At 39.5% G+C, this 19,104-nt stretch overlaps 1 long non-coding RNA gene across 1 annotated transcript; it reads right to left on the reverse strand.

Annotated features, from left to right (window-relative positions):
• Positions 1-16,499: 16,499 nt before the first annotated feature.
• Positions 16,500-17,954, reverse strand: LOC121395629. Its single transcript, XR_005962600.1, has 3 exons — positions 17,601-17,954; positions 17,350-17,495; positions 16,500-16,717 (listed from the first exon to the last, which is right to left on the reverse strand). It is a non-coding gene; the product is annotated as an uncharacterized LOC121395629 (long non-coding RNA).
• Positions 17,955-19,104: the final 1,150 nt, after the last annotated feature.

Below are 19,104 nucleotides of genomic sequence, written 5' to 3' on the forward strand. Positions count from 1 at the left end.
TTTAATTCGAAAATTCACTTCGACCTTTGATAAATCTGCCCCCATTTGTAGAGCCTTCCTCACCACCACCATAGGCAATATAAAAGGGTGAGAATTTTTATGTTTAAACTCTCATTAAAATAAACTTTACTAACAAACAGAGTATATTGAAATGCATGTAAGAAATCTCCTTGATGTCGTAGCACGCCTCCCATTGCGAGCTGTAGGATATATGCAGAGCGCTCTGGCTACATAGACTCTTTGCAGACAGTTCACTAGGGGATAGTTAGGAAGACACATAGATATGCATTCAAACTGTGAATGCCATGTCAGTGCATTTTAATACTTGTTTTAAAAAATAAAAAAGGTAATTTTACACTATTGCTGCTGCATATATCCTACAGCTCGCATTGGGAGCTACGATTTCTTACATGCATTTCAATATACTCCGTTTGTGAGTACCCATCTGGAAAGTTTATTTTAAGGAGAGTTTAAACATAAAAATTCTCTCAGTTTTTGTATATCGCCTATGGTGGTGGTGAGGAAGGGTCTACACATAGGGGCAGATTCACTAAGCGATGAATTTATGCATCGCTCACAGCGCAACACTTCACCAGGCATAGATTCGACAGGACAGCGCTAATTCACTAAAATCCGAAGTTTCTTCTAGGGCGCAGAACCAGTAACGTAACTAGAGGAGGGCGGCCCTGGCGCAGGACGTGCAGCCGGGCCCCGCTCCCCTCCATACCTCATTTTCCGCCGCCGGAGTCAGTGGCACGCAAGCTGCCGCGGGCCCTGAGGGGGTGTGGGCCCTGGCCCAATCGCACCCCCTGCTCCCCCGGTAGTTACGCCACTGCGCAGAACACTGGCGAAGTAGTGCTAGCGTTACTGCAGCAATCGAAGCGAAGGTGCGCTAGCATTGCCTAATTTGCATAGGGTGGGAAGTTATAGTTGAATGGACATATATGTTGCAGCAAACACATTACACTACACAAGTCCAGGGAACCTTAATAAAATAAAATAAAGTTGTTATATTGCCCTACACATGAGCCCAGTGTATAGTTTATGAGCCATATGTTAGGAAATGTAGGGGGGAAGCCGGGTACCCCAGAAAAAATTTACGATCTTTTGCAGCCTATCACCCTGAAAAATGAAAAGTCGCCAGCATTTTTTAGGACTTTTAACTATTTTTTGAGGAACTCCTATCTACTCTATTGCACGTCGCCTGGTCTGAGGTGGCGAAGGCAAGTCTAGCGCAAGAGGTAACGTTCAGTAAAATCTGCATCGTAGTGAATTAGCGTTGTTACGTCCATTCGCCAGAGCGCAACTTCGCCAGGCGTAAGGGAGCAAATTACCGCTAGAGTCTATCGCCTTCGCTAGCGAAGTTAAGCCTGCGCCTGTTAGTAAATCAGTGAAGTAACAAAATTAACGCCACGCTGGCGAATTTTCGCTCACGTTAGTCACTTCACCCTTTAGTAAATCTGCCGCCATGTGTGGTGAATTAAATAATATCCCTCGAGCACAAGAGGGGTGTTATATAACAAACAATATTACCCTATATTTTTGTTTCTCTCGTCCTGTACCTTTGAAGCTGGCTTCTGTTATAGGTACTGCATCCAGCAGTGATGAAATATTTCTTGAAGTCAGCCAACCAAACTATGATTTCTAAGCAGGAACATTGTCTGTTCACATTCAGGCTTTGAAGACATGGGTCTTTTTATTAGTCCAAATAAATCTGAAACATTTACTGATTACATCTATTTGTTATAAGTGATTGAAAGCTAAGAATGCTGGTAAAAAAAAACAAGTGCAATTGGGTCCTACCAGCCTCATATGGGCTAGCAGCCTCCATCAGCCTCTGGCTGGCTATTTGCCTGTGACTTTGTCTCAGATTAATTTAAATTCTAGTGGCACGAAGTGCTATTGTGTCATAGACAGTCACATCAAAGTTCAGCATCTGCTTATAAGCTATTGAAATCCTTCAAAGTTGGCAATCATGTTTTAAGGGGTCTCAGATAGGGTTGCCACCTTTTCTGGAAAAAAATACCGGCCTTCCTATATATTTATCTTTTTTCCCTATTAATAACTGGGATCAACCATAATTTTTACTGGCCAGGCCAGTAAAATACCAGCCAGGTGGCAACCCTAGTCTCAGACAGCAGTGCCCCACCAGTTATCAGGGTGGCAAAAAGCTGCTCCAGATTACTTTAAAGGGATAATGTCTTGGGAAAAAATGTTTTTTTTTAAAGTGCATCAGTTAATAGTGCTGCTCCAGCAGAATTCTGCACTGAAATCCGTTTCTCAAAAGAGAAAACAGATTTTTTTTTATACTTAACTTTGAAATCTGACATGGGACTAGACAGATTTTGTCAGTTTCCCAGCTGCCCCCAGTCATGTGACTCTGATAATCTTCAGTCACTCTTTACTGTTGTATTGCAAGTTGGAGTGATATCACCCATCAGCAGAACAATGGGAAGGTAACCAGATAACAGCTCTCTAACACAAGATAACAGTTGCCTGGTAGATTTAAGAACAGCACTCAATAGTAAAATCCAGGTCCCACTGAGACACATTCAGTGTTCAGAATAATGCATCACGTACCTGTTACAAATTTACTGGCAATGTAGTTGTCACTAAATTTGAAATACCCTTAAATGTAGCCCCTGGCCTGTCTACCTAAGCCCTCGACCCGCCCAGGTCTTGCCTTTTCTTTTAGGTAACCGATGTGTAGGCAGCTTATTGGCCCGTGTGTGGGAACATCCGATGGGCGTTCCCGATCGATATCTGCTGAATCATACGATCCCAGGGGACTGCCCTTATTTTTTAAAATGTCAGTTTTCTATTTATGATTACCCAATGGCATATACTACCTCTACTAAAAAAGTGTATTATTATGAAAATGGTTTATTTACATGAAGCAGGGTTTTACATATGAGCTGTTTTATGCAATATCTTTTTATAGAGACCTGCATTGTTGGGGGGGAAATAGTTTTCCTTTAAGCCCCTCTCCCCATTCCCCCTCAGTAACAGGTCCATCTCCAGCTGTCAGTAATTTTCACCGAAACCTCCCGCTCCATTGAAACGCTTTGATAAATAACATAATGGAAAGTAGTGCCCCTTGAACTAGAGTCCTGCGCAAGTCCATTCTTTGGAACCCGTACGCGAAACCTGCAATCCGCAACCCGCATTCTTACCCGATTGGACCTGCTACCCGACCCGCAAGTAACTTATCCGCAACCCAGACCTGCGACCCGCTGACCATTAAGAATCAGGAAGTGCTGTCATTGTAAACCGGAAGTGATATCATTGGAAGTAGGCACATGTTATAAAGAACTGTAATCAACGTAGGCACCTGATCATACAGCAAGGGGCAGATTTATCAAGGGTCGAAGTGAATTTGAGGGAAAAAAGTAATTTTTTGGATACTTCGACCATCGAATAGGATACTACGACTTCGATTAGAAGTAAAATAGTTTAAATAATCGACCATTCGATAATCGAAGTAAAAAAAAAAAACTTCGACTTCAATACTTCGCCAAATTAAACCTGCCGAAGTGCTATGTTAGCCTTTGGGGACCTTCTAGAGCAGTTTTCTAAGTTTTTTGAAGTCGAAGCAAAATCGTTCGATCGATCGCTGAAATCCATTGAATCGTTCGATTCGAAGGATTTTACTTCGACCGCAAATGGCCAAATTCGATGACAAAAAACTTCGACTCCGATATTCGAAGTCGAAGTTATTCAATTCGATGGTCGAATTTCGAAGTATTTTCAACTTCGAAATTCGACCCTTGATAAATCTGCCCCCAAATGTTCTCCTCCCTCACATGTCAACTTAATGCCCGGGAAATCATTCAGAAAAAACAACTGTATTTCCAACTGCATTCTATTGTATTTACTTAGCGGCTAATTCTTAGAAAATGTGACTTTGTTTCTTGTCTGTCAAGCTGTACTTTTCTTTCTCCTTGGTATTAATGTGATTTAAGGACATTCTTTCACTGATTAGTAAAAAAACAATCCACCTTTCTTTTATGACATGTATTTAGTACTTCTCAGACCAGTCCTCAAATCTTTGGAAAGACGCCACCCCGTTAGTTCTGTTTATCTGCTACTAGGCAGCTTTCCAGCGTATTACGGGTATTAGGAGTGGCAGTCCTAGGTAAATCCAGTTTGCTGGATACCTGCTCACAACACAATTGCACAAAACAATGACTGGTTTTGCACTCAAGTTCAAGTAGTGCTAATATGCAGAGGCGTAACTAGATGCTACTGGGTCCCACAGCAAATTAAAGAGGTAACTTTTAGTATGATGTAGAGAATTATATTCCGAGGCAATTTGCAATTGGTTTTCATTTTTTATTATTTGTGGTTTTTGAGTTATTTAGCTTTTTATTCTGCAGCTCTCCAGTTGGCAACTGCAGCCATCTGGTTACTAGGGTCCAAATTTCCCTATAAATCATGCATTGATTTGAATAAGAGACTGGAATAGGAATAGGAGAGGCCTGAATAGAAAGATGAGTAATGAAAAGAAGCAATAAATAAGGGGCAGATTTACTAAGGGTCGAAGTGAATTTTCGAAGTTAAAAACTTTGAATTTCTAACTATTTTTTGGGTACTTTGACCATCGAATAGGCCTAAATTTGACTTCGATCCGAAGTAAAAAAAAGTTCAATTTCGAAAATTGAAGTACTGTCTCTTTAAAAAAAGTTTGACTTCGACATTTCGCCACCTTAAACCTGCTGAATTGCTATGTTAGCCTATGGGGACCTCCTAGAACCCATAGCCAACATTTGGCTACGTTTTTAGAAGTCGGAGTAATCGTTCGATCCAAAGGATGTCATTGTACGATTGAACGATTTTACTTCGGCCATATTCGATTAAAAAATACTTTGAATGTCGAAGTTATGCAATTCGATGGTCGAATTTCGAAGTTTTTTACACTTTGAAATTCGACCCGTGATAAATCTGCCCCTCAATGTGTCGCCTTACAGAGCATTTTTGATTTAAGATGGGGTCAGTGACCCCCATTTGAAAGCTGGAAAGATTCAGCTGAAAAAGGCAAATAATTAAAAAAAACTGTAAAAAATAAATAATGAAGACCAATTGAAAAGTTGCACATACTAAAAGTTAGGAGAACAAAAGGTGGCGTTCCGCAGCATATTTAAAAGACGTGCGTTTCGGGCACAGCCGCCCTTAATCATAAGCTTATGATTAAGGGCGGCTGTGCCCGAAATGCGTCAAGCAATCATGCTGCGTGTCTTTTAAATATAGATGAATAAAGATTTACACTTTTCAAATACCCCAGTGTGGAACTCCACCTTTTGTTCTCCTCTTGTATGCGGTGTGGGACGCCAAGGGAATCCAGCACCCGACTGTACTGGTAGGCTTCTACCTTGTGACTTGCGGTGAGTCGGAGCAGTTGTATTTATTTGCATTCCATACTAAAAGTTAACTTAAAGGTGAAACACCCCTTTGATTTTAGGGCCCACATATCTACAGGTTGTCCTGTTTGAAGTTGAAATTACACTTTATTTGGGCCTCATGGGGCCCCTATACCTCTTGGGACCCCCTGCAGCTGCAGGGTCTGCTATCTCTGTATGCAGTCCCCTATTAATATGCCTGGTGCTTGTATTTCAGCCTGTTCCCAGGCAATTTCTTCCAAAATAGACCCTGCTGTAGCCTGTATAACTATAAATATTGTGTAATGCTATAAGGTCAAAGCAGGACTGCTAGGCAGAAAGGACATGTCATTTCCAGTGTTGGACAGGGGTGTGCAGGGCCCACCAGATTGTCACCTCAGGGACACCCCCGCCAGTCCTGAAATTTGGAGCCAGCCTAAATACCCCCATCTACTCATGGCTGCAATCAGGGGTAGGAGAGGAGCTCACCTGAATCACATTGGGGAGCGGCCCTGAGTCAGCCCACTTCAACCCTTACCTTTGCCACCAACATAGAAGAGAATACAACACACATGGGATCTGTTACCGTTGTCCAGAAAGATTCCCCATGATTGACATGGTGGTCGGCTGATTGCCGCGTCATAGCCCCGCCACCGATGGCGGTGGCCCCACCCCCTCCATGTCACAGCCCGGCCCCCTGCCCGGTCTATGCCGGGGAAAAGGTGGCAACCTTACCCATAGACTCCATTTTAATCCAAATAATCCAGATCCAGGTTGCAAACCTTTTATTTACAGTATATGTCTGTTTATTGTGGCTTGTGAAAGGAAGATTCCATTGAACTGATTAATGATCAGGGGCTTGTCTGCCAGCTGACGATTGCCAGTGAATAATATGCCCTGGTGTTAGGCCAAGTGCAGAAGGACAGACTGTGTGTGAGGCATGTGGGGTGACTGTTGGGTTAACAGTTTGTAAGTGATGAACTACTGTATATATGAAAGTGATGTATCCACTTCTCTTATATGACTTAGCTTGTATATATATATATATATATTTTTGTTTCTGCTGCAAGGAGAATGACCCCTTCCCCATACAGAGCCCCCCCTGCACCCACCTGAACCACATTGAGCCTGCAACTGGCTCCTCTATTATCTATATTAGCATTTTTTTCTAATTATTTGTAATATCTTTTTATTCAGTGGCTCTCCAATTTGCAATTTCAGCAGTCAGGTCAGGTTCAAATTTCCCAAGCAACCATGCATTGATTTGAATAAGAGATTGGACTAATAATAGAAGAGGTCTGAATAGAAAGATGAATAATAAAAAGAAGCAATGACAATAAGGGGGTTATTTTATCAAAATCTGAAAATTTCTCAGAATTTTCAGAAATCTACCCCAACCAAATTCCCGTGGATTTTTTTCCCCTTACTTATCAATACATTATCCCAAAAATTTCTTGTTCGGGAAAAAACTCGACAAAATCTGGAAAAAATCTGAATACTGTGACTTTTTCGATTTGATGCCTGAATACCGCAACTTTTTCGGATTTGACGGCCAAATGCCATGACTTTTTTGGCAACCCAGTGCAAACCAGTAATATCTTCAGGACATCTGCCATTGACTTCTACATGAACTCGCAGATCTGAGTTGGAGTACTTTTTTATTAGGACTTTTAACACCCTCGGGGTTTAATAAATCACGAAAAATGCAAGTTTTTTTTTTCCACACATTTTTTTATTTTTATCCTTTAAAAGGCCATTGAGAAAAATCGGACTTTAACCCTTTAAGTGCCAGCAGAATTTCACATTTTGGTTACGCGAAATGCCAGCCGTTTTTGAAACATTTTGTGCTCTCTCACTTTAGGGGCATTTTCTGAGGGGAAACCTATAGTTTACCTAGGAAAACTATACATTGTTTTTTTCGGTAGAAACTGAGCTTTCTAAATCTGCCTGAGTTTTCATGTATTTCCACCTGTGCAAAAAAATTTATAGTGCTAAATACCAAAAAAAAAGAAAAATTACCATTTTTCTTCGTATATCAATTTATACCAGAAAAATATTTCATTTTACGGATGAAAATCCAACTGATTTGGAAAGCCTTATGTCTCTCGAACGTGCCAATACCAGATATGTATAGTTTTAGGGAGATTTAGGACTTCTGTACCTCAAAAACTCCCGGCAGTATATTGCCGAATTTTGAAAGCACTAAGGCAGAAAACGGCATGCTTTAGATTCCAAGGCAAAAACTCCTGAAACCGTAGGTTTACCCCAGAAAACCATACATTTTTGAAAAGTACACATTCTGCCGATTACAAAATGGGTAACTATGTCTCTCTACTCCCAACTACCAAACATAAAAGCTTGTCTGAACATAGCGGTTCTTCAAAAAAAAATTCAAAATTCTGAAAAATCATTTCAAAGGTTTTATTTTGCTGCTCCGCATATCCCAAACTATATTAGGTACCAAGAAAAAGCACCTGAAATATGATTGCCAGGGGTCCACTGAACAGTTTGATACCCATTATGCATAGGTTTACCAAAGTATCTGGCATTTAGAGACACCAATATGAAGTTAGCACATCCAAATTGATCAGGACTTTACTTCAGCTACTGAGAAATCAACACATTGACTGCATTTTTTTTGGGGTAAAAACACAGAAATATATGTTTACCCCCCAAACCCATATATTTTTGGAAAGTACACATTCTACCGAATCTAAAATGGGTACCCATGCCTTTCTGCTCCAAACTACTGAGTCGCAAGGCTTTCCCACAATTGTCGGTTTTGGTGAAATATCTGAAAATTGCCTCAAAGCTTCAACTTCTCAGCACCATATCACCCATGTATCGTTACGCACCAAGAAAAAGCACCCTAAATATGATTGCCAGGGTTCCTCCAAACAGTTTGGTGGCCATTGTTCATAGGTTTACCAAAGTATCTGTCATTTAGAGGCCTCAAAATGAAGTTAGCGCAGACAAATAGTCCTGTAGGTAACTTCATCTAATGAGAAATCAACACATTGACTGCATTTTTGTGGGGTAAAAACACAGAAATATATGTTTACCCCCCAAACCCATATATTTTTGGAAAGTACACATTCTACTGAATCTAAAATGGGTACCCATGCCTTTCTGCTCCAAACTACTGAGTCGCAAGGCTTTCCCAAAGTTGTCAGTTTTGGTGAAATATCTGAAAATTGCCTCAAAGCTTCAACTTCCCAGCACTATATCACCCATGTATCATTACGTACTAAGAAAAAGCACCCTAAATATGATTGCCAGGGTTCCTCTGAACATTTTGGTGGCCATTGTTCATAAGTTTACCAAAGTATCTGGCATTTAGAGGCCCCAAAATGAAGTTAGCGCATACAAACAGTCCCGTGGGTAACTTCAGCTAATGAAAAATCAACACATTGACTGCATTTTTGTGGGGTAAAAACACAGAAATATATGTTTGCCCCCCAAAACCCATATAGTTTTGGAAAGTACACATTCTACCGAATCTAAAATGGGTACCCATGCCTTTCTGCTCCAAACTACTGAGTCACAAGGCTTTGCCAAATTTGGCGGTTTTGGTGAAATATCTGGAAATTGCCTCAAAGCTTCAACTTTCCAGCATCGTATTGTCCATGTATCATTACCAGCATAAAGCATCCTAAATATAAACATAGGGGTCTACTAAACAGTTTGATGCCCAATGTGCATAGATATACCAAACTTTGTGGCGCACAGAGACCCCCAAATGACAATATGTATAGACATTTTCACGGCTGACGCGCTTGCTGCTTCAATAAAACCACCTGGTGTGTGTATTATGCGACATTAGACCACCTAACAGTACAGAGACCCCAGAAAACCATATATTTTCAGAAAGTACACATTCTGACGAATCCAATATGGGTAAATAAGTGTTTCTACTGCAAACTGCCAAACTGCAAAGCAATGCTGAAAATAACAGTTTTTATCAAATTTCAGAAAATCGTCACAAAGCTTGAATTCTACCCCATTATATGCCACACATTTCGTAACTTATCAGCATAAAACATCCTAAATATGAACGCCAGGGGGCTACTGAACACTTTGATGCCCAATATGCATAGATATACCAAACTATGTGGCGCACAGAGACCCCCAAATGACAATAGTGTATATACATTTTCACGGCTGACGCGCTGGCTGCTGCAATATGAGCACCTGGTGTGTGTATTATGCGACATTAGACCCCCTAACAGTACAGAGACCCCAGAAAACCATATATTTTCAGAAAGTACACATTCTGACGAATCCAATATGGGTAAATAAGTGTTTCTACTGCAAACTGCCAAACTGCAAAGCAATGCTGAACATAACGGTTTTTATCAAATTTCGGAAAATCGTCACAAAGCTTGAATTCTACCCCATTATATGCCCCACATTTCGTAACTTATCAGCATAAAACATCCTAAATATGAACGCCAGGGGTCTACTGAACACTTTGATGCCCAATATGCATAGATATACCAAACTATGTGGCGCACAGAGACCCCCAAATGACAATAGTGTATATACATTTTCACGGCTGATGCGCTGGCTGCTGCAATATAAGCACCTGGTGTGTGTATTATGCAACATTAGACCCCCCTAACAGCACAGAGACCCCAGAAAACCATATATTTTCAGAAAGTACACATTCTGACGAATCCAATATGGGTAAATAAGTGTTTCTACTGCAAACTGCCAAACTGCAAAGCAATGCTGAACATAACGGTTTTTATCAAATTTCTGAAAATCGTCACAAAGCTTGAATTTTACCCCATTATATGCCACACATTTCGTAATGTATCAGCATAAAACATCCTAAATATGAACGCCAGGGGTCTACTGAACACTTTGATGCCCAATATGCATAGATATACCAAACTATGTGGCGCACAGAGACCCCCAAATAACAATAGTGTATATACATTTTCACGGCTGACGCGCTGGCTGCTGCAATATGAGCACCTGGTGTGTGTATTATGCGACATTAGACCCCCCCTAACAGTACACAGACCCCAGAAAACCATATATTTTCAGAAAGTACACTTTCTGACGAATCCAATATGGGTAAATAAGTGTTTCTACTGCAAACTGCCAAACTGCAAAGCAATGCTGAACATAACGGTTTTTATCAAATTTCGGAAAATCGTCACAAAGCTTGAATTCTACCCCATTATATGCCACACATTTCGTAACTTATCAGCATTAAACATCCTAAATATGAACGCCAGGGGTCTACTGAACACTTTGATGCCCAATATGCATAGATATACCAAACTATGTGGCGCACAGAGACCCCCAAATGACAATAGTGTATATACATTTTCACGGCTGGCGTGCTGGCTGCTGCAATATGAGCACCTGGTGTGTGTATTATGCGACATTAGACCCCCCCTAACAGTACACAGACCCCAGAAAACCATATATTTTCAGAAAGTACACTTTCTGACGAATCCAATATGGGTAAATAAGTGTTTCTACTGCAAACTGCCAAACTGCAAAGCAATGCTGAACATAACGGTTTTTATCAAATTTCGGAAAATCGTCACAAAGCTTGAATTCTACCCCCATTATATGCCACACATTTCGTAACTTATCAGCATAAAACATCCTAAATATGAACGCCAGGGGTCTACTGAACACTTTGATGCCCAATATGCATAGATATACCAAACTATGTGGCGCACAGAGACCCCCAAATGACAATAGTGTATATACATTTTCACGGCTGGCGCGCTGGCTGCTGCAATATGAGCACCTGGTGTGTGTATTATGCAACATTAGACCCCCCTAACAGCACAGAGACCCCAGAAAACCATATATTTTCAGAAAGTACACATTCTGACGAATCCAATATGGGTAAATAAGTGTTTCTACTGCAAACTGTCAAACTGCAAAGCAATGCTGAACATAACGGTTTTTATCAAATTTCTGAAAATCGTCACAAAGCTTGAATTTTACCCCATTATATGCCACACATTTCGTAACGTATCAGCATAAAACATCCTAAATATGAACGCCAGGGGTCTACTGAACACTTTGATGCCCAATATGCATAGATATACCAAACTATGTGGCGCACAGAGACCCCCAAATGACAATAGTGTATATACATTTTCACGGCTGACGCGCTGGCTGCTGCAATATAAGCACCTGGTGTGTGTATTATGCGACATTAGACCCCCCTAACAGTACAGAGACCCCAGAAAACCATATATTTTCAGAAAGTACACATTCTGACGAATCCAATATGGGTAAATAAGTGTTTCTACTGCAAACTGCCAAACTGCAAAGCAATGCTGAACGTAACGGTTTTTATCAAATTTCTGAAAATCGTCACAAAGCTTCAATTCTACCCCATTATATGCCACACATTTCGTAACTTATCAGCATAAAACATCCTAAATATGAACGCCAGGGGTCTACTGAACACTTTGATGCCCAGTATGCATAGATATACCAAACTATGTGGCGCACAGAGACCCCCAAATGGATATATAGTAGAAAAAATTTACAAGGCAAAACAAAATAAGGCAGTAAAGAGTGAAATGCAAAAAAAATCCAATAAAACCACAAAAATCAATGTTTTTTTTTCCAGACTAGTGTTATCGGCCGTCAGAATCACAGTTTGAATATTTTAGCTGGGCCAAACAGGTTATACGGCTAGAAACAAGTGAACACAACATACGCAGAGCTGAAAATGCAATAAAATGGCTAAAAATTCAATAAAATGGCTAAAAATGCACCAAAATACCCAAAATTGCAATATAATCACCGAAATAACATACAAAAGGTATTGCACAGTACGGTTAGCGAATACGCTATTCGTAATGGCAATAAAACATTTTTTTCAGCCAAAAAAAGAAACGATGCGATAAGAAAAAAAAAAAAAAAAGCCACAATGCCATGTATGTGCGTGTGCGTGTGTACAAATGGTAAATTACATGTTATGTGCGCGTGTGTGCGTGTGCACGTGTGTGTAAGTGCAGTGAGTGTAAGTGACCCCCCCAATCCCCAAAAATGTATGTGTAAGTGTGAATCTAAGTGTGTATTACTGTAATAAGTGTGTGTTGGTGTGTTTGTGTGTGTAATTGTTGCACTAACCTGAAAAAGTCGCTGGAGACTGTTGCACACGATCAGGAAGAGCCTCTGGAAGAGATCTGCAACGTCATCTGTGTCCCTGTGCTGTGGGGGCGGAGATCTCCGGCGCGGTGTAGGCTGCAGCAGCAGGACACGTAAGTAACACGTGCCTGCTGCTGTTTTTGGGCCCCTGGGCGATCGCGCCCCAGGGGCCACTCGATCCCCTGCTCTGCTCGTTGCCTAGGGGCAGGGGATCGTGAAGGAGCGGAGCGAGCGGCTCTAACAGCCGCTCCTCCGCTCGCAAACCCGGAAGTGCTGCAGAACGTAGAATCTACGATCTGTGGCACTTTGGTCCTTTGATCCACAGAACGTAGATTCTACGTTCTGTGGCACTTAAAGGGTTAATAAATAACCCCCTAAATGTGTATAGCCTTACAGAGCATTTGTTTTTTAGATGGGGTCAGTGACCCCCATTTGAAAGTTGGAAAGAGACTAAATAATGTAAAAACTATAAAAAAAATAATTAATGACTATCAATTGAAAAGTTACTTAGAATTGCCCATTCTGTTAACATATTAAAAGTTAACTTAAAGGTGAACCAGCACAATAAGTAGTCAGAATACAGGGAAGAAAGCATGGGTGGGGTGTTAACATATTGTAGATTTACGACTGTAAAATAGTCTGTAATGAACGGTAATACTGATTTTCAAACGAGACTTTGATTGTTTGGTCCACATATATATCTTGACTAAATAAGATGCTGCTTATTAAAAGGGCTGTTCATCTTTATTAAGGGGGTTATTTACTAAACTCCGAATGCAAAAATCATGAAAAATTCATGATTATATATATAATAAAATAGGACTTTTTAAAAAATCACAGATTTTTCGGAATTTGTTAAACCCTGAGGATAGAAAAGTCTGAATCTGAAATTCCATATTTCAGATCGGTCGAAGTTGAACATAAGTCAGCGGGAGAAGTCCGAATGATTTTTTGATGTGTGCTGGGTCTCATGAAATACCCCAAAGTTTCTGGAGTTTTCGGGTGAAAATTCCAAAAAAGATGGTGAATATCGTTAAAATCAAATGGAAAAATCCGAAAAAAATGTGAAAATCTGTTTTTTTTTTCCCACAAAGCAAATTGTCGGGAAAATTTAATAATAAATAAGAGTAAATAACCCAAGCGGATTTGATCTTAGATTGTAGCAGAAAATATTGAGATAAATTCAGACTTTGATAAATAACCCCTTAGTGTGATGTTTAGTGTGATTTAGAGAGTGATATTTTAAGACCATTTGCAATTGGTTTTCAAATTTTTATGATTTGTAGGTTTTTTTTTGGTTATTAAGCTTTTTATTCAGCAGTTCTCCAGTTTGCAATTTCAGCAGTCTGGTTGCTAGGGTTCAAATTACCCTAGCAACCATGTATTGATTTGAATCAGAGACTGGAATATGAATAGGAGAGGCCTGAATAGAAAGATAAGTAAAAAAAATAGTAGCAATAATAATAATGCATTAGTAGCCTATCAGAATATTTGTGTCAGAAGAAAACAAATATTTCAAAAAAATGGCCAACTGAAAAGTTGCTTAGAATTAGCCATTCTATAACTTACTTAAAGTTAAATTAAGAGTGAACGCCCCTTTAATATTCCATGAGGAATGTATTTGTACAGCTGCAGTATCTTTATTATCTAAAGTAAACACTGTACATATTTCCCTAACATATTATATACATATTTATTTACAAGGACTAAACCAATGAGTGTTACCGAATGTTAGCCAATTCACATTCTGCTCACAGAAACACCCTATGCCAAATATTTTGAGCACAAGAGAAGAAAAGGAAACCTATTTTAAGACAGAGAAGTTTCCATGACAACTAAACAAGCAAAAACACGGAAATGAACAAAATCAGTAGGGTTCATTAACATGTACAAGTGTGTCTGAGTTCATCTGGATTGTGCACATATTGATGTTCATTAAAAGTACCTGCAAAAAAACACTATATTTTTTGCTGAGCACCCATTTCATAGACGCAAGGCAACCCTGGAGCTACACATATATATTCCAGGGCTCCCACAGCAGGCTGTGTCTCCGGGGGGGTTATTTACTAAACCTCAAATTTATCTGGTCAGGCTTTTTGGGGCAAAAACTTGAATTTTTAGTGGGAAAAAAACCTAGATTTTTTTGAGATTTATCTATTAATGGGCAGATTTATGAAGGGTCAAAGTTAAAATTCATTCAAAAGTTTTTTTTATGGCCTAAACTTTCTTTTCTTTTAAAATTCTTTTTATTGAATTTTCATGAAAATACAATGAATATGAACAATCATATTATGGAATAAAAGAATAATTCATATGAGTAAAGTTCAAGAAATGTTTTCATGTGAACTAAACCATGAAATAACAAAAACAGATCAAAACAAAACAAAAACAAAAAGACCCGTACTTTTTTTTAAGTAATTAAGACATGGGAAATCAGTACAAATAATTTTAAGACACTTTCATATAATAATGACAAATGAATAGTTATGTGAATGAAAAGAAAATATAAAATTACCAAATTCGTTCATTAACGATCATCTTGTCCCATCAGTTTAAGAATGAATTCTTTTTTAGAAACATCTAAAGATGAAATATACAGGGACCATCTGTATTTAACTTTATTTATGGCCAAAACTGTCAAATTCGACTAGGGAATTGTTAAAATTCGATTTGAGTTTTTTTAAAAATTCTAACTTGATTTTCGACATTTATCATACACTGTCCCTTTCAGAACTCAAATTCGACTATTTGCCACCTTAAACCCAATTGCCGTATTAGCCTATGGGGTAGTCCTGGGATCAATTTGGAGTTGTTTGCTGCCTTCCTGAAAATTGTGTTCTTTTTCGGAAGAAAAACTTGAATCGAATTCTATTCGAGTTTGCGGGTCGATCTTTTTCACCCGAGTACAAAAAAAAATGCAATTTTTTTTTAATAAATTGCAGTTGGTCGAATTTTGAGTTCATGGTAGTTTAAAATAACTCCCATGAACTTGAAATTCGACCCTTGATAAATCTGCCCCTAAATGTATAAATTTATTTATTATACATTTATTATACATTTATTATATTTATTGAGATTATATATATATATATATATATATATACACACAAAGCAACACAAAGGACACAAAGATTCATGCAAATAAAGGTGACTTAATTCACTAAAATTTGGAGTGCGGTTCTATGTGATTAATTATGCAATAAAGGTTTTGAATCTGCACCCACAAGAATACAGAAAATCCGGATTAGAGTGCAGCTGCATTTGGGCATATATATATATATATATATATATATATATATATATATATATATATATATATAGACAATTACAAGAGTCCTCTGCACTCAACCCATTATCAATATATTTAAGACAGAGACATTTTGTGCATACTACTACTGAAAAATGCCTTACCCTTTAAACAATATATATTAATTTATATAGTGAATAAAGTACCCCCTCTTGTAAAATATAAGGATATTATAAGTTACCGAGGAGTTTCATGACCATATAAAAACACGAGGCCGAAGGCCGAGTGTTTTTATACAGGTCATGGAACTCCGAGGTAACTTCTAATATCCTCATATTTTGTAACTGGGGGTACTTTATTTATTATAATACACAAATTTCAGCGAGTCATGTGACAGAAATGACATCAGAACTCACCGTTTATAACTGATGACATCAGAACTCACCGTTTATAAGGATATAATTTACAGGATATTCATGGCTTTTGTGTATTATATATATATATAATTTATATATACGGCTATACAGCTTTACATGTGATTTTCTAATACACTTTGATTATTCATGAAATACCTCGGTGTTGCTGGTCATTTGTCTTCATATCCCCATTTTTTTAGAAAAAAACATACAAATAGATCTCTGAGTGGGATACATATTGTATGTTGCATAAGCTGTTAATATCCAGATGAAAACCACTACTAGAAGGGACCAGTTTGTGGTAATGAAATAAGAGACTTTTGTTCGTTTTTTGACTTTTTGTACTTTATTTAGATTTTTGGTTTTTCTGCATTTTTTGTACATTTTTTTGGTTATACATGGTGACGTTTTGATTGATTTTTTCGGCCTCTTGTTGGACCATGTGGGGAGGGTCGTCTGCCGACAGTTCCGTGACTGGAGCTGGGCCCATTGAGGACGGAGGAGTCTGATGACGAGTATGGACTGCTTCCTTGCGAAGGGATCTGAAATAAAAGGAGACATTGTAACACTTTGGACTCAACAAATTTGCACATAAGCGATATATGCTTATGGTTTTGACTCAATAGGTTCATCATTTTGAGCCCACGTAGTAATTGTACTAACCCATTAATACATTATTTGCTGCTGTGATCTAAAGGGTTCTCTTGTTTTTAATCACTTTTAGTGTGTTTATACTTATATTACAACCATGGGATACCACAATGGAGGAGGAGAGAGGGAAGGACGGCCAGTGAGGAACGCGGCTAACCCAAGATGCTGGGCTCCCCGAATGAAGTTTGGGCGTTATTATATAAGCGGTTATATACTACCTGCTCGGTCACCTGAGGTAAGGTCTCGTAATGCGATCCTGGTGATAACACTTACTACCTATGGCTAAGGTACCGTGCCCTCCCGGTGGGTCAAATATGGATGAGCGGTGCTGGGGGAGGAGGATCACCTCCCTTGATGTTCCGATCGCCTAAACAGCGTGTTCCGGGCAGAGAGAAGGGGCAGAGAGGTACGGAGGGCCACAGTGGTAGACGTCGCTGACAGTGAATAAGTGACGCCGATTTACATGATGGCGGATGTGAGGCTGACAGGAGAGCGCGGGCTCGATACATGGAATATGACTTACCTTGGGTGGATGACAGGTACGGTGGAACTTCGGGTTGAGCCTATGTGCATCCTAGGTTGGGTGATGCCTATTCCTCGGGGCGATACATGCAGCACCTCCTCCTTGTTCAATTGGCGGCTCGGCAAGTGAGGTAACGAATGGTTGTCCTACACATGAGAATCACTTTTGTTAAACACATTACATAGGCAGCGATCACAAACACGACATGCACTATGTTAAAATGGATCTATACACACTTAAGCACGGCTCACCTACACTGCACTTGGTGGTCCTTTGTTGCACATTAAAGGGAAAGTAGCCCCCATGGATAGATCTCTTTATACACGCTCACTATGACTCACTGACGCTTTTGATGATGTCACAGGTTGATTGTTTGGCGCCATTTTTGTGTTTAAATTCAGTATTGTTTGCTATGCACTGTGTACCCCACCTGAGGAAGGTTCCTGTATGTGAACCGAAACGTCGGAATAAATTTTTCACTTTTTTTCACTTACAAGTCCTATGTGTGCGGTTTGTATGGAGATATATACAAGTTAGTAATTTAACCAGCACCTGGGCAGTTGCCTTTATATAAAAGTGTGCTCCAGCTTTTGGACTTGCTCAATATGCGAGGTAGGAAAATCTTGGGGGTCTCCAAAGGTTTTCCTCCTCTGGTTCTGGCAGCACCTTGCTACTTTATGAAAAAATTTTGAATCATATATACCAATTAGATATTTGTACGTGGGACACAGAAGTCTAGCGAACCCAGCAGCTCATAATTAATCATTGCATGTCCTTTTGTTTCGAGTTCATCCTATGACGCTTGGATCAAAGAATGGAACATACTAACACGGCGATTGATGTAGACACCACGGGAGAACATACCTTTTCGGCGGACGACGCGGAAAGAATATTGTTTGGAGAACTTCCCAACACTGAGACCCCTGGTAGGACCCCCCGGGATTTATACCATAATTTGTTAAACTTAAAGAAAAGGGAGATTGACTTGTTTTTACACGGGACGTATCTGTCCAATTATCACAGGCAGAAGCTTTTACCTAGGGGGTTCAGGGTCAGAAATGTACCCACATTAGGACGATCTAATGCGGAATTTTGCAGCAAATGGTGCAAAATTCTGAATAAATGTTCCTCAGATTTAATACTTCTGGTGGTAGAATTTGTGGGTCAGGATTTAAAGGCCACACAGGAAGAAATTCAAAATTTCGAGTCACTTCATTTATTACCCATTACGCAGGATAAATCTGTTGATTGGATGAAGAATATAGAGACTAATTTAGCTAAGTATAAACAGGAATTGATATCCTTTAAAGAAAAGAAACTGACAACAGTTAAGGAGGACTATCGACTTAAGAGAGTCTACAGGTGGTTACTGGGGTTACCAGATAACAATAGTAGGCGACCCACACGCAGATACAAACCTACTAATCTTTTGACAGTAGACAGCTCGGGGGACTCGACAGATTCAGACTCGGGTTTTCCTGCCACCAATCCCTCCCAGTCTTTTTTAGGGGAGTCTCCAATCACAGCCACCATACCCACGGGGGCGGAAGGAGGGGAAGGAGCAGGAGGGGGGCAAGAAAAACAGGAAAAGAAGAGAAAATCGTTGCCGGCAAACCACCCAGGAGGGGGAGATACAAGACATAGTAGTCAATTTGTCACAACATATGCTGTCATTGGGAGAAAGAGCTTTATTAAATAGAGGTTTGAAATTCGTTCCTACCAATAGTTCTAAACCATTTGATGTCCACAAGGACA

Source organism: Xenopus laevis, chromosome 7L, assembly GCF_017654675.1.
Source record: "Xenopus laevis strain J_2021 chromosome 7L, Xenopus_laevis_v10.1, whole genome shotgun sequence".
Lineage (NCBI taxonomy): Eukaryota > Metazoa > Chordata > Amphibia > Anura > Pipidae > Xenopus > Xenopus laevis.